The sequence below is a fragment of the Canis lupus genome, chromosome 9 (assembly GCF_003254725.2).
Source record: "Canis lupus dingo isolate Sandy chromosome 9, ASM325472v2, whole genome shotgun sequence".
Lineage (NCBI taxonomy): Eukaryota > Metazoa > Chordata > Mammalia > Carnivora > Canidae > Canis > Canis lupus.
In genome coordinates, this window is record NC_064251.1 from 12,323,534 (window position 1) to 12,345,800 (window position 22,267).

Consider the following 22,267-nt stretch of genomic DNA (forward strand, 5'->3'; position numbering starts at 1 on the left):
TGGCCATAATATATAAACTGGAATCCCCCCTTCTTTGTTGTTTTGACTGGCAGATTACTATTCATTCTTTAGGGGGTTCAAATGCCAATTCTTTGGATAGAATTGCTAGCTACTTCTTTTGTCTTGTCAGCACTTTTTATATACTGCCACTATAGCATTTTTCTTTTTCCAGGAGGGTCATAGTTTTACTGCTGGGGCTCAAATCCACCCAATATCCCTCACCTTGGCCACCAAGTCCTCCATGGTTTCCACCCTGACACAAGCTGTACACAGGGGCAGGTCCTCCACACTAATCAAGGACAGCTTGAAAAAAAAAAAAAAAAGGACAGCTTGGAGGTCAGGTCCACACCCAGGTCTCCAGACTTGATGACCTCAATCTTCTTCTTGACTTTCATGATGTTGGGCAATGTGGCACAACAGGTTCATTGAGCCGCAAGTCTGTCATCACCACAGCAAGCAGCTTCAGGCAGGTGCAGGGTCTCCAGGCCCCTCTCAATCTCTACTCCACTTTCACCTTGTACTTTCCAGTGTCACCTGGGAAGTGAATGTGCCCTGTGGCCAGTCTAGAAATCCAGCTGTCATCTGCCCTGTCTGGTTACAATTATAGCATCTTATATGTACTATACAAGGGTTAATTTATATATTTATCTTTTCTAGGATAATGAAATCTCTTTGAGCCTAGAGGAATGGAGGATATGAGGATACAACTGTGTTTTCCTCATATTCATATATATACCTTGAAGATACTACATGTATAGAGTAATTCATTATTTGTTTCATAAATTCATATTATATCATCTAGATAGAATCAGTAAAACCATGGAACTAACAAATTTCTCAGCCTTAGCACTACTGACATTTCTGTTTGGATAATTCTTTACCATGGAGAAGACCTGTCCTGTGCATCATGATATGTTTAGCAGTATCCCTGGCCTCTACTCACTATATCCCAATGACAATGTCCCATCCCCAATTCTGACAACCCAAAAATGTCTATAGACACACCAATATGCCCTCAAAGGGCAAAATCATGCCTGACTGAGGACCACTAGGCCGGAAAGTATGGTTCTTTATCAAATTCCATGGAATGAAAGAAGCCTTAGGTATCATTTGGTTTCTGGGTGTTGATTTTTTTAAAAAAGATTTTATTTACTTATTCATTAGAGATACAGAGAGAGAAGCAGAGACATAGGCAGAGGGAGAAGCAGGATCCTCGAGGGGAGCCTGATGTGTGACTCTGGGACCACGCCCTGAGCCAGGCAGAGACTCAGCCACTGAGCCACCGAAGCATCCCTGGGTGTTTGATTTTCAAACAAGGTTTAGGATATTGGTAATTGGGAATAACCTGAAAAAACAATTCCCATCCAATTTCTTTGAGAATTCAATGCCATACAATGCTTATAAATGACTATAATGGCTCCACCATCAGGAATTTGTTTGTTCCTACAGCATGTGCCTTATAGGTGTTTTTGACCTGGAGAGAGAAGATTCAGATAACCCTAAACTGATGATGATCATGATCATGATGATATGCTTGTGTAGCTCTTTTTAGTTTGAGTTTTTGCATGTATTTTCCCAACTAAGTATATATTCCTCTTTTTTTTAAGATTTTATTTATTTATTTGAGAAAGAGAGCATGACGGAAGAGAGGGGCAGGTGGAGAGGGAGAAGGACAAGCAGACTCTCTACTGAGTGGGGAGCCTGACATGGGGCTCAACTGATCAGGTCATGGGATCATGACCTGAGCTGAAGTCAGATGCTTAACCAACTGAGCCACCCAGCAGCCCCTAGGTATGTATTTCTAATGGAAAAATTTGAAGAGGAAGCAAAAAAACAATAAGGGGGAAAACTGATAACCATAATTAATTAAGAATATACTCTGTATGGTAATTGTACTTAACATGTATAGATTTTTCAGTGTCAAGGAGGGAATATTTTGTAATTATCTAGTTGGACTGATACCACAGTTTGTTCCTTTAGTTTATCAAATGACCTTTGAAAGGTAGCAGAGGAGAGTAAATTCAGATATCAAAGGGAATAATTAAGTCTTAAAAAGGCAAACTCTGAAAGGCAAACTGAATGATATCCAAAAATACCAAGTGGAGGAATAGTTCATATCTGAACAAGAGAATGGTAGTAGCTAAAAAGTTCTTGTTGCAGAGAATGAAAGGGTGATTGTTGAGATATCACCATTACAGACATGCTATAGGACAGACAGAGGAAATTCATTAATGAAGTCCATGGAGCTATATATGAAAGTGGCTTGGTCTATCAGTTTCCCCATAGCTGCTGTAACAAATTAGCACGTACTCAATAGTTTAAACCAAGAGGAATTTATTTTTTCTCAGTCTGAGGCCAAAAGTCTAAAATCAAGGTGTTAGCAGCACTGTACTCCCTCTGGAGGCTCTTAGGGGAGAATTCATTTCCTGGCACTTGCAATTTCTGGAGACTGTTGGTATCCTTGGCTTGTGACTATATCTCTCTCTGATCCATCTTCACATCACCTTTTCTGTGTCCCTTCTCCACAGTGTCTCTCTTATAAAGATGCTCAAGATTGGTTTTAGGACCCACCTAGACAATCTCCTCATCTCAAGATCTTTAACTCAGTTATGTCTGCAGAGGTCCTCTTTTCAAATAAGAACATTTACAAGTTCTGAGGATTAGGATATGGACATATCTTTTTGGAGGCCACAAATCAGCCCACTAAACATGCGTTGATAAGGTACAGTCTTTTTTCTGTTTTGGGGGCTTCAATACTTAGCTCTAGCTTGAACTTCTGCTCATCTCTGGAACACAAGTCTTTACTTCAAACACACTATTGAGCGGTCCTCAATCCTCCTGCAGGAACCCCAATGAGGAACTCAACTCCAGGACCCCAGGATCACGACCCAAGCCAAAGGCAGATGCTCAACCACTTAGCCACCCAGGCTTCCCATAAAATCACTATCTTGAAGAGATATCTGCACCTCCATGTTCATTGTGGTGCTGCTGTTCACAATAGCCAAAACATGAAAACAACCTCAGTGTCCATCAACAAATGAATGGATAAAGAAAACAGGATACACACACACACACAGTGCAATATTATTCAGCAATAAAGAAGAAGGAAATGCTGCCAGTTGCAAAACCACGGGTGGACCTTGAGGGCACTATGCTAAGTGAAAGAAGTCAGGCAGGAAAAAGACAACTACTGCATGATCTCACTATTTCTGTAGTCTAAAAATACCAGACTCAGAGACAGAGAGTAGATTGGTGATTGCCAGTGGAGGTGTTGGGGGAGTGGAGAAAATGGGTGAAAGTGTTCAAAGAGTACAAACTTCCATTACAAGATAAATAGGTTCTGGTAATGTAATGTACAGTAAAGTTAACAATACTGAACTGTATGTATGTTTGAAAACTGCTCAGAGAGTGAATCTTAAACAATTGTCACCACAAAAATTTTTAATTATTTGAGGGGATACACGTGTTAACCAACCTTATCGTGGTAATTGTTCTGCAGAATATACATATAACAAATCATTACATTGTATACCTTAAATTTCATGTCAGATATGTCAATTATATCTTAATAAAGCTGGGGGGGAAGAGCCAATTTAGGAGGAAACATCACATCATTATGCCTTGATAAGATGCATCCACATCTTATTATGCTTGGGTAAACTAGCCTCCTTGAGCTTACCTTCATTAATCCACTCTAAGAGATATGTATGGGAAATGATGATATATCTTCAGAAGGAGACAGAGTCATTTCTCCTATCAGTGATACCAATTCTAGTATCCAACAGGGTGGATTAGGTGATTTAGTCTGAAACAGTACTGATGTGGTAGGCTGAACCATGGCTCCCCAAAGATATTCATATCCTAATCTCTAGAACCTGTGGATATGCTACCTTATATAGCAAAAGGCACTTTGAAATGTGATTAAGTTAAACAGATTTGAGATGGAGCAATTATTCTGGATTATCTTGCTAGGCCTCAAATGGAACCATAAGGTCCTTAAAAGAGGGAAGCAAGAAGGTCAATCGAGAGACAAGGCAATATGAGAGAGTAATCAATGCCAAAAAGACAATGTGATTCAAGGTCACAAACCAAGCAACGAAGACAGCCTCCAGAAAACGGAAAAAGCAAGGAACAGATTCTTTCCTAAAACCTCCCAACAAAAACCAGTCCTAACAAATCTTGATCTTGGGCCCTAAGTTTTATTTTGGACTTCTGATCTCCCATACTATAAAATAATAAATTTGAACTGTGTTAAGACACTCTATCATATGGCAGTGACAGGAAATGATAACAACTAACAAAAATACTGTATTTTCAAAACTTAGAACATATAAAGGGCTCTCTGAAGTACTTAATATATAATATTTGTAATTGCCTTAACAATGCTGTATGGACAAAAAAAATAAGTTGAGAATTCAACAAATTTAAAAGTTAAATCAGGCAAAGAAAAAAATCCATAGGTTAAATTTTGTTATAGCCTTTGAATGTTTAAAGTTTTCATGTTTGCTCTGTTAATTGACTCCTTCTAGATAATATCACCAGGTTAAAAACAAAACAAAACAAAACTAAGAGCCAAATTATTTCTACCCAAAGGTCATATTTACATTCAATAGTGGTAAACTTGGATGAGATAGGACCCAGGGTAAAACTGTCCAAAGACTATTCAGTTAGTTCTAGGTATTCCCCTTGACCAAGACGCATCTCCCCAAATACGCAAACTCTAAGTGTGGTTAAGTGCAGGGAATCAGTATGGTTAGGAACTAAAATTTCTGGAGATCAACAAATGATTACAAAGACTTGCAAAAGGAAGAAGTGACCAAAGAAAGTTTTAGTTTTTTTAAAGTAAGTTCATAAGACTAGAAGCTGGCATAGAAAAGTAGTGTGCAATGGATAATGAGGAATGAGGTGCTGTTGAAAACTTCAAGGCACTCCAGGGATTATGAAAGACTGAAGGAAAAAGCCAATTCACAGCTAAGGTACTTTTATGGAAACATTTTAAGGCTCTATATGGAAATGAAGCTGCTAAGCATTCATGTGCTCTTGATATCAAAGATACATATCACAATTTTGAAACCTAGTATGGGTGTGCATGGTGCTAGTCCAATTCAAAATACACAAGGACAGGGGTGCTTGGCTGGTTCTGTCAGTAGAGCATGTGACTCTTGATCTCAGTGTCATGAGTTTGAGCCCCATATTGGGTGTAGAGATTACATAAAATAAAATAAAATAAAATCTTAAAAAAAAAAAAAAAAAAAGCCAGGGATGCCTGGGTGGCTCGGTGGTTGAGCGTCTTCCTTTGGCTCAGAGCATGATCCCGGGGTCCTGGGATCAAGCCCCACATTGGGCTCCCTGCATGGAGCCTGCTTTTCCCTCTGCCTGTGTCTCTGCCTCTCTCTCTCTCAATCTGTCTCTAATGAATAAATAAAATCTTTCTAAAAATTGGCCAAAAAACAGAAGGGCAGAGCTTGCTTTGGCTACACATATACTAAAATTGGGATGATACAGAGATTAGCATGGTCGCTGTGCAAGGATGACACGCAAAACACACAAAGTGCTTTCCTGAGTCACAGAATAGGACCCATATAAGATAATCATAATCACTGAAGTCTAAAAACAGAGTATAAATGTATTTCTAAGGATAACAAAATTATGTTTAAAATGTCCATAGCAAATCCGAGAAGACTTTTCCATTCTTCTTCCTTCCTTAAAGAATATATTATTTTGAGTTTACAACAGAGTCATCCAATCTTTTATTAACTCATTCATCAAAAATTGGCTAAAGACCTATAGCCATATGAGAAACCGGTCTTTCTAAGAAGATGCCATAAGGTAAAGGAAAAAAAATATTTAAATATCAAATATTTTAACAGAGGTTTAAACACAGGGTCTTGAAAAACAGAAGGCGAGGGTTCAGAGAGTTTTCATTGTACTCCTTTCAATGGAAGAGATGGATTTGTAGGAAACAGATCTCTACTGTAGGAATCTCCATCCTTTTATGGTGAATCAGAACAACCTTCTTAAGGACAAACATTATATGTTCTCATTCATTTGGGGAATATAAATAATAGTGAAAGGGAAAATAAGGGAAGGGAGAAGAAATGTGTGGGAAATATCAGAAAGGGAGACAGAACGTAAAGACTGCTAACTCTGGGAAACGAACTAGGGGTGGTAGAAGGGGAGGAGGGCGGGGGGTGGGAGTGAATGGGTGACGGGCACTGGGTATTATTCTGTATGTTAGTAAATTGAACACCAATAAAAAAAAAACAAAAAACAAAAAAAAAAACAAAAAAAAAAAAAAAAGAACAACCTTCTTAGAAACCACTCAGTGGCAAGTGGGCTTACATACAGCAAAACTCAAAGTAGAACAAAGAAAGCCAGCAGTTCCCACCACAATCCTGGCTCAAATATGACAGCATGGATATATCTATGAGCAAATCTGCAATAAGGCTATGAAACTATCATGCTCCAGTACTAAACCAGCTAGAGATTTTTCTCTTAATATTAGGGGAAATACTCAAAAAGGGTATGATAACAGTATAAAGTACTATGAAACTCTTTTCTGACAAGGACATTGTACTATCAATGACTTAGGCTTCCCCAGTAGGCTATGCTCCTAGAGCCAGCCTCCAGTCTTGACCACGATGATTGGTTTTGAAGCATATTACCTATGAATAAGAAGGAGGACTCTTCTTAAGCTATCGAAAAATATCTTAAAAACATATGGATTTCAGCTAGTAGGTCCAGAAATTCCTTGTAATCAATTGGATTTGTTTTTTATTTTTTATTTTTTTAAAAAGATTTTATTTATTCATTCATGAGAGACACAGAGAGAGAGAGAGGCAGAGACACAGGCAGAGGGAGAAGTAGGCTCCATGCAGCAAGCCCGACATGGGACTCGATCCTAGGAATCCAGGATCACACCCTGGGCTGCAGGCGGCACTAAACCGCTAAGCCACCTGGGCTGCCCTCCACTGGATGTGAATCATGATTCAAGAGAACTTACTCTGGCATCAACCTCCTACACTGTATTTTCAGAAAACCAGTTGTGTTCTAGGAGCTGAGGCAAGGGTCCTGGCAGCAAATTTTGAGACCTACTTGGTCAGATACTGCACAAAACCAAGAAGTATAAAAATGGATTCTATCTTAGAAAAACTTACAATCTAAGGAGAAAAAGAAAATGCAAGAAAAAAATCAAACAGAAGTATAATATATATATTTTGTGACAAATTCTAAGTGCTATGGGAATATGACAAATGGGAAGAGTCAGTGAGAGTCTGTACAAGAAAACTAGTCTCAGAAGATCAGAAGATTTTTGTGTAAAGTATAAAATAAAGCAATGTAGGTAAATGTGATGACATGTTTATGTAGTTTAAAGTTTTACATAATAATTTTGTGCTAAACTAACTTCTGCCTACAATATAGGCCTATAAATAAGTGAAAAGAATTCTACCCCAGCAAATAGAAGAGCAATTGAAATATTCATGGTAAAATAAGAAAACCTTGAGAAAATGATTTTTAAAGATAAGACAGTTACAGTGAAGAGTGAAGAAAAATTCCTTCAGAATCTTTAAACTTCAAAAAAATCCCCAATCTAATGTTTCCTTTTATGTTTCCTCTATTTACGAAAGTACTGATTAAAAGTTCCATGTATAAATTATTCATCATACATGCAAATCTCCATACATACCAACCAATACAGTTTACTTTACAGGCAGTCATGTATCAGTAAATAAGAAGAGATACGTTCATCTGATAAAATGACAAAGCCTAAAATACATTGAAATAGGTGCAGGACCATTTCTTGTTACTAGGGAGAGGAAAAAAGCAATGTGAAGCCATTCAAGCAGAATAATAAGTAAACCAAAGCCAGATCAAAGGAATACAGAAGAAAGACTGAAACGTGAAGCTGAAATATTTATTTCCTTCAAAACATTATCCATGCCTTGTCCCTGGGCAGTTCAATATTTCAAAGTAGCTGGAAAATATTCTCACATTCATCACTATGCACAAGTAGATCAAATTTTAAGTAGGCAAATTTTCTGTTTATTTACCAAACATAAATGTAATATTTATCATTGAGAAAAGTTTTTCTGCTTATAAGAAATGATTTTTAAATAATGTGAAATAATTTTAAAGTCATAATAGATACTTTTCAGTACTTCCAGTGGAAGAAGCTGCTACAAATTATAACATTCATGGTGTAACCATCATTTTTAATGTCTTCACAAATGATGAAACAGAGTGAACATTTTTTGAGTGTTCATTACCCTCATTGGTTTAGAGCAATTCATTTATTTTTTTTCTTTTTGAGCAATTCATTTATTATTTCATTTCATTTTTATACTGATAAGAAAGTTATCTTTTAGTATTTTTCACAAATGAAAACAAGGAAGTTTAGAAGAGTTAAATGATTTGCCCAAATGTTCACAATGACAGAATGAGAAATTAAAGCAGCCCATCTGACTTCAAAGTCCAAAGTTGCATCCAATACAGAAAAGAAGACAAACTCTATACTATTTTCATTATGTTAAAAGCTACACAGGTGATCCCTGGGTGGATCAGCGGTTTGGCGCCTGCCTTCGGCCCAGGGCATGATCCTGGAGTCCCGGGATCAAGTCCCATGTCCAGCTCCCTGCAAGGAGCCTGCTTCTCCCTCTGCTGTGTCTCTGCTTCTCTCTCTCTGTGTCTCTCATGAATAAATAAATAAAAATCTTTAAAATAAAAAAATAAAAAATAAAAAAATAAAAGCTACACAATATGAACATAATAATACGAGCAAACAAGGTCCAGGGGAATTCACTGTGCCTAAGGTAAAATAGAAAAGTTTTCACAAAGGGCAGGTCATTTGTTTGGTAAGATCATCACTAAGAATGTATAAGAGGTGTAACTAACATATATACATATATGTTTGTTAACTATATATATTAAAATGTATATGTATTTGTAAAATACATATTTGTATTTGATATTTGTAAAATATGTTTTATTTTCCTCCTTACCATCACACTTTCCATGAAAAGGGGAATCTCCATCAGAAGATTCTTATTTATTTCAAGAGGAAGATGAATACAGTAGAGGTAAGAGATTTCTAAAGATAAAGTTTTATTTCAGATATAATAAAATATGCAACCATTTTTGCTGAATATAAAAAGCACATGCTCTATTAATAAGTGCATAAAAGTGTGGTTGCTGGAGAAACCAATCTTTATTTATAAACATAAATCACCCATGTTTCACTGACCATTTCTCCCTACCTCATACTACATTTTTCCAAAGGCCCCAGTGATTATCTTATATGTGCTCAGCAATAAGTGTAGTCACTGTTAATCTGCTACCATGTGGCATTCATTAATTCATTACCATTACTATGTTAAGCACCCATTATGTGCCAGGCACCTCACTAGATGTTAAGAAAACATCACTGAATGAATCACACCCAGTTCTCGTGCTAAGGGAGCTTTCAGTCTAGCAAAGGAAAAAAAGACATTGAATTAATACAAATGAGAACAATGAGGATTCAATTCAATGACCAAAAAAGAAATATGGAGTATTAAGGGTTTGTGTAACAGGGTGAAAAACCTTAATTAGGAATTAGGATGAAAGGAAGTAATGTTAAAGTTAATTGAATTTATATGTCAATTATACTTCAATAGAAAATAACATTTTTTTAAATGACAAAAAAGAAGTTAACTGAAGGGCGAGGAGGACTCCATAAAAGAAACTGCAGGGTAAAGGGTATTCTAGCACAAAGGATAACAAATGGAGAAACTGCAAGAGGGGAAGAGTGTGGTTAAACAGGGAAGAGCACAGAGGCCAGGATGACAACACAGGGAACAGAAGGAAAAGAGCCTGTGATGAGGCTGAAAAGTACCTCGTCATACTGAAATTCTAGAGACAGAACTTTTTTTTTTTTTTTTTTTGAGACAGAACTTTTGTAGCTTTGTAGAAAAACTACAATGTCCAAGATGAAAAATACAATGGATGGGATTACAGTCACTGCTAAAGAAAAGGTTCATGAACTTGAAGACTTAGTAGTGGAAAACTAACCAAAACGAAGTACAAAAAGAAAAACAGAATTAAAAAAAAAAGGAAACAAAGCTCTGGTGACAACTCTCAGCAACCTAATATATGTGTATTTAGAGTCCTTAAAAAAAAAGAGAGATGGGAACAGAAAAATATTTGAAGAAATCATGGCCAAAAGCTTTTCAAATTTAATTAAAATTATAAATCTAAAGATCCCAAAATTCCAAGAACTCCAAGCATAAGATGAATAAAACTACAGGAAGGCACATCATATTCAATTTGCCCCAAAACCAGTGACAAAGGAAAAAAGAATCTTAAAAATAGTCAGAAAAAAGACATGTTATAGAAGAACAAAAGTAGATGTCTGGTGGAAGCAACGCAAGCAAGAAGACAATTTGGCGACATCTGTAAATTGCTGACAAGTTGGAGCTATGCCATGAAGGCAAGAACAATTCAGTATTAGATAATCTAATAATACGTTTAATAACTACTAGATTACCTAATCCCAAAATGGCCAATAAAATTGATAATCTTCCAGCCAGACTGACTGGGAAAGAGAGACAATACAAATTAACAACATTACAAATGACAGGGATTCCGTCACTATAGATTCTACACATATTAAAAGGATAAGAAGGCAGTCTTACAAAAGAAAGAAAAAAAAGTTTAATCCATACTTCCCAGCCCAAACAAAATTAACTTGAAAAATAGACCACAATCATAAATGTAAAACCTGGAACTATAAACTTCCAGAAGAAAACTTCTGTGATCTGAGATTAGGAAAAGATTTCTTAGTTGTGAACCCAACAGCACAATCTGTGAAAGAACTAACAAATACACTGGACTTCATCAAAATTAAAAACACCAGTTCCTTAAAATAAACCATTAAAAGAAAGACAAGGAAAGCCACACACTGGGACAAATACATTGGCAAATCATCTACCTCTTAAAGGATTTGTATCCAATATATACAAAGAATTTTCAAGACTCAATAATGAGAAAACTAACCCCGTTTTAAAAAAAAAATGAAGCTAAAGATTTGAACAAACAGTTGCCAAAGTAGATACATTTATGGCAAAAAAAAAAGGACATGAAAAGTTTTTCAACATTAGTCACTAGGGAAATGCAAATTAAAACCACAGTGAAGTACTTGGACAAGCCTGTTGGAATTGTGAAAATAACAACACTGACCATATCAAGTGTTGGCAAGCATGGGGAAGAAACAGAACTCTCACACACTGCTGGAGGGAATGTAATATAGTACAACCACTCTGGACGAGGGTCTGGCAGTTTTTTAAAGACTTAACCATACATTTCCCATGTGATCCAGACATTTGACTTTCAGGATTTTACTCAGGAGAACAAAAAGAAAATGTACAAAGACTAATGCTCATAGAAGCTTTTCTGCAAAAGAGCCCCAAACTGAAAACAGCCCAACTGTTCACCAACAGGCATATGGGTCAACAAATTATGGTATATCCATACAATGGAATATAACTCAAAAATAAAAAGGATTGAACTATTGATATTCAGTAAAACATGGATGAATCTCAAAATTATTATGCCAAGAGAAAGAAGTGAGACCAAAAAGTGAACATAGCATATGCTTCCATTTATTTAAAATTCTAGAAATTAAACTAGAGTGACACAAAGGAAATTAGTGCCTGTCTGCATAAGGAGAAGTTGAAGAAAGGTGGGCAGGAGATTTCATTAGAGCATAAAGATCTCTTGGGAATAACTATATACTCATATAGGCATATTTTTGTGTGTTGGTAGTTTCACAAGTGTGTGTATATATATATATGTCAGAATGTGAAATGGTATATTTTAAATATGTGAAATATATTGCATTTCAACTATAACTCAAAAGACCTATTAAAATAGCTCTGAAATATATTAAAATATGTTCATCTCACTTATTAAAAGAGAACTGCAAGTTTAAACTATATTAAGATACTCTTTATTACGTATCACCTATCGGACAGAAATTTTAAAAATGTAACACATTCCATTTGGGAGGCTATGGGTCAAAAATCCTTCTAATATGCAGCGAGTAGAAATTCAACCAATGTGTGTGTGTGTGTGTGTGTGTATGAATTTGGCAATATGTAACAAAACTACATATATGTTTATATTTTGACCAGACAATACAAAAATGCATGACTACTAGGTTATTCATTACAGCATCAGCTATAATTGCAAATATTGGAACCAACTTGTATGCCCATAGATAGGACAACTGTTGCATAAACTGTGATTCATCCACACATTAGCATACTATGCTGATATATGAATGACCTCTAGTTTATAAGAAATGGAAAAGGCAAACTGTAAGAAAAAAACCACTGAGATATACACATATCTGCTCATCTGTGCAAAAACAAATACAGAAAGGATCTGTTAGAGATTAATGAATGAGACCACTCACCTACAGGGGCTAGGGCTGGGGCTGGGGATGAAAGGACAGGAATGAAGGTGGGACGCTGCTTCTCTGAATATACCTTTTAGTCCAGGTCTGATTTTTGAAACCATGTTAATGTTCGATTTACTCAAAAAATAAAGAACAAAACCATGAGGACGGGGGATGTGATTCTAAAATAAAATGCCAACAACAAAAATATCTAACAGGACTTGAGCTCTCCAAAAAGAGAACTCTGCCCGTTTTGGTCCAGCCCTCTCCCACACCTGCCAATGAGAGTGGGCTTTGGAAGAAACAACCATGAAGGCACTGTCTAGCCCCCTCCTCTCTCTCCAGGAATGTCCTCTGCTATACACAGACTCTTGCTAGCTGCTTGGGCTGTGACCAGATGAGTACATTAATTCTATGAGGGAAGATTCCCAAGCTGTATATTGGCCACACACCTAAACCACAACCTTATCTATCTAATTCTTCTATTTTTTCAAATTAATTTTAAATTTGAGAGGGAAAGGGTTATTACTTACTGGCTTCTAATCTCTTCCAAATAAAAAAATGTTACAAATTTTTCAGGTTTTTTACAAGTTTAGGTCAAGAATTTATTCCTACTGAATAGACCCTAGCTGTTCCTAATAAAACAGTATCATAATTTTATTCTCATAAACAATCTTCCTTAAAATTGCTAAGGAAATCTATAGAAGCATGCCATTCACATTTTAAGTCAGCCTTTGTTAGTAACAATTTGTGATAATTCTGACAGGACATTTAAGATTTAAATAAAATATTTAAAAAAAAGAAAAATTTTTTAAATTTTTAAAATTTAAAAAATAAAATACAGTTTGCAATGATATTATATAGGCCACATTGGGTCTATTGTTAAAAACGGGCATAACTATTTCAATAAATTCTTAATATACATTCTTCCAATTCATACTCCCTAAATAAATAGAATGGCTATTACTGTCTATTACTGTAAAGGTGGGAGATCTCAGTGAAGAGTCTCTCTTGAGATGGAGCTGGAATAGACAAAGCTTTTGTACATGTGGGTTGCACTTCCTATAGCTTCCCAGGCTCTCCCTGTGCATCTGCTCCATTCTCTTCTCAACCTCAATCAACACAACTACTCAGAACTTGAGCTTGCATACGGCCCACAGTGGCTGCCTAATCAATCCTCATCTTAGTAACTCTCCATGTTTCCAGCTTCTGCACTGATTTAGTCTCTAGGTTTCCTGGTTTCAAATTCCCAAGATCAGGAAGGAGGGGTTGTGCACTGTAGCACAACGGTTAAAACTAGGGGCTTCAGAGTCAAACATGTACAATTTCAAATCCTTGTACCTCCACTTACTAGCTGTGTCACCTTAAGCTTTTTGTATCTCCGAATAAAATGAGTTTGCTGGGGATCCCTGGGTGGCGCAGCGGTTTGGCGCCTGCCTTTGGCCCAGGGCGCAATCCTGGAGACCCGGGATCGAATCCCACATCGGGCTCCCAGTGCATGGAGCCTGCTTCTCCCTCTGCCTGTGTCTCTGCCTCTCTCTCTCTCTCACTGTGTGCCTATCATAAATAAAATAAAATAAAAATTAAAAAAAATAAATAAAACAAAATAAAATAAAATGAGTTTGCTGTCTTTGGATCAGGTAGGTGTCCACTCTAGACCCAATGTACGTTATCAGAGGAGAGGGGTCCTATGTAAAGAACATGGTGGGTGGCTATCAGAAGCTGTGGCTATGGCGTAGTCACCCATTTGGGACTTCAGGGAAGCACAAACCATGACATATACCTAGTATATGCTGCCATCTAGGAATCACCAGGATCAAGTCATTTAAAAAGCAAAAAAGTTGATCTACTAAGTGACCCAAGAGGTAAAAGTCCTCTTTACATACATTCTATCAGGAAAAGAGCACTGAATTGGGAACCAGAAGGCCTAGGATTAAGTTCCAGCTCAGTCATGTATGAACTGCACCATGCTGGTTAAATTGCTTAATCTCTTTGAACCTCAGCTTCTCCCTTTAAAATGTAGAAAATCAGGTATCCCTGGGTGGCTCAGTGGTTTGGCACTTGCCTTCTGCCCAGGGCATGATCCTGGAGTCCCGGGATCGAGTCCCGCATCAGGCTCCCGGCATGGAGCCTGCTTCTCCCTCTGCCTGTGTCTCTGTGCCCCCCCTCCCGTGTCTCTCATAAATAAATAAATAAAAATCTTTTTAAAAATGTAGAAAATCACAAACAACCACATAAGTATCTTTTGAGGATGAACTGAGAGAATATATACTGAAATCATTTTGTTGACTATAAAGCATTAAATAAAGTATTGCTATATTTTATTAGTTTATCAGCTCCCTGCCAGGCTTAAATTTATTTCACATTTCATTGTTAAAGTGAATTTTGACTGTAGTAAAACTCAAGAAGCTAAATATATAAACTGCTTTTAAAAATGAGTTTTGCAAACTTAATTCCTGAAGAAAAAATCTAAAAAAGCTAAAAGCCTCACGTTACAAATTAAATCTATTGTGTGAAATAGTGTCACAAATGTCTCTGTCAATAAGAGGTTTCTTGACCATCATAGCACACTGACATTGATTTAAAGCAGTGAGTTCTCACGAGAAGAAATGCAGAGTTCTGTAAAGACATATCTACAAAAGAAGTATGTAACAGAATAGAAACTTTCTTTTCAATCTGAAACAAGGTCACCACATATTTCTGTCCTTTCCATCATGCTTCTTAGACAGAGGGTTATGTCAGCCTGCTCACTGGGGCTAAGGAATGCTTACAATAAATGGGAAACTTTGACTGCTCTCCATCTAAAATGGTTTCAGATGCTCAAGCAGAGTGCAGAAAAGAGAACAGATGGGTCCCCCCCACCAACATCATTGATACTTAAGAGTGCTATTTTTAAAGAAAAAAATTATGTTGAGTTTATGGGCACTTTCCAAAGTGTAGGGGTAACTTTTCTCAAGATGACTCAAATGTCCGCATCAATGCAAAACTGAATACTTTTTAAATCACCTAACAAAAATGAATATAAATTTTTGATAGTGTCTTCTAATAATTTATCCATGATTTTCAACTTCAAATATAATGGTACCAGTTATAAAGAAAAACACTATTCTATTCCCACTAATTACTTAGAAAATTATTTAAATGAAATTTCTTAAATATACTATAAAAGTATGTTCACATCATAGTCACAACCTACAGAAGGAATGATGACAGTTTATGGGTGTGATAAACTTTCATGATGAATTGGAACTTTCTACCAAACAAGGTGACTCTCCCCAGTAATAATTTCAAACACTGCTACCATTCAAAACCACTGATTAGTCATAATAGAGCAAGTGAAGGAACAATTAACTTCCCAAGTGAAGAACTTGAAATGTTTCTCATTATAATCACATAGCACCCCTTTAAAAAGCAAAAGCGAAATCAAAGAATCAGACATCAAAAGACTATTAGGTCTTTCAATATAGACCATTTCCAGACCTACTTTACTCCACATCAAACCTCCTTCGGGGTGTTTTCATTGTTCACTAAGAATAGAGATATATGGTTCAAATTACTGAAAGTTTCTTCAAAGTTCCTTGACATTTGTGTATTCCACACCTAAGATGAATAAATATTATATCAAATAATAAAAAACTAGAAGATCCAAATTTTAACAAAGTCATCAATTTTTAAATTCCCTTGTTAAATTTCATGATCTCAGACTTCAGGGACTATGAGTTAGGGGGAAAAAATGAAACATAGAACGGAAATAAAAGCATGTTTTTCTTAAGGTTGGAAATGTTTGACATTTGCTTATTTATTGTTTATTATAGTCTGACAAAAATCTCTCTTCCAGAAAACCAGGTCTGTTTGCTTTACTCCTAACCCCATACTTGGACTTTAAACACATTACCACATTCATTTCTAGAAAAATGTTCCCTCCTTTTTAGCAGGGAAATTATCTCTTCTCCACCAGTTCCTTTTCTGTTCTTCAAAACGTAGTTTATTGCAGAGATATTCAGGAAAGTTAAGTTTTCCTCCAAAGTCATCATATACCACACTGCTACCAATTCTCCAACCATTTGCTGTTCCCTATGAGAGGAATTACATCCATCTGCCTCCAGTTTGGGGGGATTTAGGGTCCTTCTCAGTCTAGACCATCGGTCTCTTCTATTTCTGTTCCAACTGGGCTCATTTTCTCTGGTTCCTTCACATGCCCTCTTGCACTCTCCATCCCTCCATACTGGGTTCATACTCTTCCAACTTCTTGGATGACTTCTACCATATACAAGAATAAATGCATCAGGTATGTAAGATGACATATTCAGAATATACTATGGGGATACCATCAGAAAGAGATCTACTATCAAAATTAACACCGAAAAAAAATTAACACCAGATTGAGAGTTTATATTAATTTATTACTGATGAAAACTTATTTTCTGAGTCTCTGTGAAGAAATCAAAGTATCTGATAGCTAACAGCCAACAATAACTGTGAGAAGTTACCATCATTAAAAATGTTTTCCAGTATTTCACATGTGTTATTTATTTTTGCTTTCTTCCTTTATACTTTTAACACATAGGCTTGAGTCCAATGTGAAATTAATTGAGCTTAAAGAAACATTGCTTTCAACATGGGTGATGATCTCTATCTTGTCTCAATTATGCTTTCTTTGTAAGACGTGATTTCTTATCACTAGTGTTGGCACTATTTTTCTGATTTGTAAAAATACAATAAAATACTAAGCTATAGCAAAGGGAGACAACATTCACGAACTGCCTAGTGGTAAAAACCTAACAATTCTATTGTGACTCTCGGCATAAGGTGGGGAAGTTCCTAATTTACTATTTTTTATGATGATGATTATACATGGACAGATATGGAGGGTAAAAATCTGTCAGAGTACTTTTAGCAACGGTTAGCAGAGGAAAATTTTGCCTACAAAGCCTAACAAAGGAGATACAGGTAAAAATATCCCAAAGTAGGGAAGGACAACCCATCCAAGTTAATTGCTCACTCTAATTTGATATAAATATGACTTAAAAACATCCAGCTCTCCTTGTTTTAATTCTACGGTTTTCAGAAATACTTCAATCAATGGTTTGGATTCTGGAATAGACTAGTCCACTAGAAAAGAATATTCTTACCAAATATGTAGAAGCTCTTTACATAATTCTGAGTGGGGATTTTTGTAGACTATAGTAGCAGCTAAAACTAGGCTGACAAGGAAATATGACAAGAGTATCATTTTGAAGACCTGAGAACAAAAGCCAAGTTCAAAAACAAATAGCTTTCCCAGTAACTCCACTCCTAGGTATACACCCAAAGAATTGAACACAGGTACTTGTACAAATACTTGTGTATGAATGTTCATTGTAGCACTATTCATGATAGCCTAAAGATAGAAATCCAAATGTCCATCAACAGTAGAATGGATTAATAAAAAAGTATTGTGTATACACACAACGAAATATTATCCAACCATGAAAAACAATGAAGTAGTGATACACACTGCAACATGGAAGAACTTGGAAAATATGTAAGTGAAAGAAGCCAGACACAAAGATTACATGTTGTAGTATTCTATTCATATGAAATATTCATAATAGGTGAACTCCAGAGGCAGAAAGCAGATTGGTGGTTGTGAGGATCTGGATCTGGGAAGGGGTAGAGATTGGGGACTAAGTTGTTTAATGAGCACAGAGTTTTATTTGGGAGTGATGCAAATCAGATACAGATGCTCGTTGTACAATATTGTGAATGTACTGAAAGTCACTCAAATGTTCACCTTAAAATTGTTAATTTTATATTATGTGAATTTCAACTTAAGTTTAAACAAAACAAAACAACTAAACAAGAAAACAAAACAACTAAAACTGTGGAGAGGGGCACAAGTGAAAATGCCTACAAGGTCCAGGTAACAAAAATAAGAATGAGCCCAAAACAACATTCTCTGCATAGAGTTATGTTGTCGCTTTGAGGTAATTGGTTAATGTTGTTTAATTTTTTCCTTTAGTTTTCTCTTTTTTAATCTGTCCAATAGAGATCTAACTAACTTCTTTTCAAAGTGGTTTCAGTGATTCTTTGCATTGTTTACAATTTCACAGATTTCTGCTCTTACCTTTATTTCTTCTGTTGTCTTCATATTGACTCTTGTCTTTTCCTAGCTTCTTGAGGTCACTTCAATCTAGACACCAGATTAGAGATACTTCCTAATATTTGATGGGGAACACTTTCATTAAATATTTGGACATTTTAATTATAATTCCATTTTTAACCTAGTTATTTAAAAGTATAATTTTAAGTTGACAAACCTGAGGGTTTAAAAAGAAAACTGGCTGCTTATTATTGATTACTAACTTAATTGCACCAAAAACAGAAAAAGTGGTCTCAATGGCAATGATTCTTTGAAAACTGTTGTGACTTCGATTATGACTTAATCTAAACATTATGCAATCAGCTCCAGCCACCTGTTGCCATGAGAGAGGATGGCTTAGTGCTGCCAGATCTTGCAGAGAAACCAGAAATTCAAATACATGTGAAGTCTCCTAATTTTATAATGCTGGCAACTGATTCAAACTTTGCAATCTATTTTGCAGGCCAAACTGAACACATGTGCAGAATGACTCAATCTGCAGCCCAAGAAAGTAAGAACTTGAGCAGGAGAACATCAAAATGAACAAGTAAGCACAGAAATGGCAAAGATCAGAGCAGCATGAAGGAGAAATGATGAAGGGAAAGGAATGGCTTCAGTGACTTCCTGAAACTCTATAGGAAGTGAATTTAAAAGTGGAGTTTAAAAAGCGAAAAATAAATATAAGTATCAAATATATACTAATAAGTGCTATATAAAAAATTAAGGCAGGAAATGGTCGGAGACTAAAATATATATGTGCAAGTCATTGCCATAAGAATGGTACAGAAGAATGGTTTCCAAAGCTATGGTCTTGGACTGGATTGTCTGGGGAAAGGATCCAGAGGAAGCAGAGCATAGAATGACCATGCAATCAAGACTGGGTGGAAGGAAGAAAGTCAGGAGAATGTGTGTCCCAAAAACTGATGAAGAGAATGTTGTAGGGAAAGGAGACTGGACAAAATCCAGATCGAAGGTCACTGTGACCTTAGGAAAAGTTTGGGTAACATGATGAAAGAAACCAGATGGGACTGGGCTGAAGAAAGGAAGTGGAAGATGAGAACACAGAGAAAATTTGCAAAATAGCTACAGAAACCTGCCTATGAAAGCAAAGAGGGTAAATGATCACAAATGCGGGTGTTGTGAGAAAGGGTGTTTTCAGGTGGATACCTACTCTTGTCTACACGTTAAAAGGACCAAGATAGGTGAGAGATAGTAAGATCTTAAATTAGTCTGCACAGTGGAGAAATGGGCAATATTTGGGAAAGGAGCCAGAGAAGAAAATGGGTATGAGAGACGACCTTCTAAATTCACAGAACATAGGAAAGTAAGGTTTTAAAGCAAGGACATTAAGGAAAGTAGAAACTACTTGGGTTTGGAGATGCAAGAATAGAAATAGCTCCGATTTTACATGTAATTAGTGACAGGTGGCAGGCAAGGAGGAGAAGATAACAAAGGCTTCCATATATGCTCCATGAACAAATAGTGTCAGGAATAAAAAACAAAAAAACAATAGATATAAAGGCTCAGAAGGATATGACTGTGATCTATTATACTAATAAAGCATATATCAATGGTGTGAAAAATTAAAGAATACGCATGGCAACAGAGAATATGATTTTCTGGAGTTAGAAAAAAAACCATTTGGGAGATCTGAGTCAGCCTTTGATTCACTTATTAATTTTGCAGAAAGCTAACAGTGTTATACTGCTCAGGAGGCCGATACAGCTCCACATGGCTCACTCTTCTCCTGAAAAAGAGGCAAAAGAGCATAAAGCAAGCTAAAATCAAGGAATTTTTTTAAAATCCAAGTTTCAAAGCCATGGAAAGGTCACTGTATTTAGATTTTAGTCACATAAATTAGTCTATAATTGAATCTACAGTAAATCACAATAATTGATTCCAAAAATGGCCATTCTGACTTCCCATAAATTGTTTTCATTATGCAATGATAAGAAAGATGGGATACTATATATTATATTTCAAAAGAATTCTATCAGAAAATAAGTTAAGAATAGCTCTAGTCTCCATATACAAAATGGCATCTGGCTAACTAACATCTCTTGAATCATGCAAGTACTCACTAAAAATACCTAGAAAGAGAAAGAAGGGGGAAAATGAGGGAAAAATCCCAATAACAAGAACTAACAACCCAATGAATAAAGCTGGGAGGAATCTCCTAGAAATACAAAGCAAATGGAAACGGATCGATAAAAAATACCTAAACAGGTCCACCTGAGAACAAACGTAAATTGGTCTTAGGAAATAGAACCAGAGAAAAATTAGGTAGAAAGACACCCTCTTCGTCTCTCAGGTAAAGGATTCTGTGTTTGAACAAATAAAAAAAAAATGGTAGCTGGGATTCTTCCACGTAACAAAGAACACCAGGGTAATATTCACAGATGTTTTGGATACATCCATTCAGAGCCAGTAAGTCCCAGAAAACATCTCACTTTACCCAATGAGAGTAAAGAATGAATGATGGTAGACTGTATGCTGGAAGCTGTAATTTCCACAACTAAAGTTATATAGATGGAAACAAAAATAGGAAGAAACTTGAGTTCAGTATATACAGGACTCACATTAGTTCAGAAGAACAGACTCACCACACTGCTCATGAAAAAGTATCCCATCAGTATAGCAGAATTTCTATTGGTAATACTTCCCTAGAAACTTCAAACTTCACTGGCAGCTGACAAATAGTGTTTCTAGCCAGCTGTAGCTCTCAAACAGAATAGGAATATTATACAAGTAGATGCAGAGCACAGACAGGACAATCCATACCCAAAATTCATGGTATACTAATGCCAGATGGTATCTACAAAAATGCACACCCAGTGTAAGTTCAGTAAGTATTTGTGAAATAAGACCGGACAAAATTTACCTTGTTCAAGATTGAGTAATAAGATATGAAAATACCAACTGGAGTCTAAAAGATAAACTACAGAACCTGGTAATACAAACATTTCAAATACACAGAAGAGTCACCTGTCAAAATGGTCTCCTATAAAATCCACAAGAAAGCAGCAGGGATACTGAGAGGGATATGAATGACAGAAGACAGTCTCTAAGAAAGAGAGGGTTAAGTCTTAAGAATGATCTGAGATAAAAAGAATTCAGTGTGATTTAAAACTGGGAAATGATTAGGATAGAGAGAGATAAAAAAGAAAAATTTAGAGTAGAATAAAAACTCATCATGGAAGTAGAAGAGATACATGCAGGTAGAATGTCAAATTGGTGATGTTTTAAACCATCTTAAACATACTAAGAGGACCAAAAAACACAGATAAAAACATAAGAAAATCGGAAATACGAAGGAATAAAAGATACAGAAAAGGACATAGAGGATGCTAAACAGATATTTATATTTATACATATATATGCTAAATATATACATTTACATATTATATATTCCATACATATATATAAAAACTCAATAAAGATGTTGAATTAAACATTCTGGAGACAGATCTGGGCCAGAATAATAAAGATGTGAAATTTACTAAGTATTTGCTACTTGAAGCTGGGGGCTTGATGAGATCACTTAAGAAGTGAGTGTAAATACAGAAGAAAAGATGATCAAGGATTTAACTTGAAGAATTCTAAAACACAAAATCATGATATAAAAGGGGAATTCAGGTCAAAGGATATTGAAAAGACGCATCCAATCAATTAGGCAGAAAACCATCAGATGCTTCTGGTACCATGGAACCACA

The 22,267-nt window shown here is 36.0% G+C and overlaps 1 protein-coding gene and 1 non-coding gene across 10 annotated transcripts in view; one reads left to right on the plus strand and one right to left on the minus strand.

Moving 5' to 3' along the window:
* Window positions 1-22,267, minus strand: part of CEP112 (centrosomal protein 112) — a 401,294-nt gene that overhangs the window by 252,542 nt on the left and 126,485 nt on the right. The window lies entirely within an intron of this gene.
* On the plus strand, window positions 5,464-5,566 carry LOC112653044 (U6 spliceosomal RNA). The gene has a single exon (XR_003131892.1). It is a non-coding gene; the product is annotated as a U6 spliceosomal RNA (small nuclear RNA).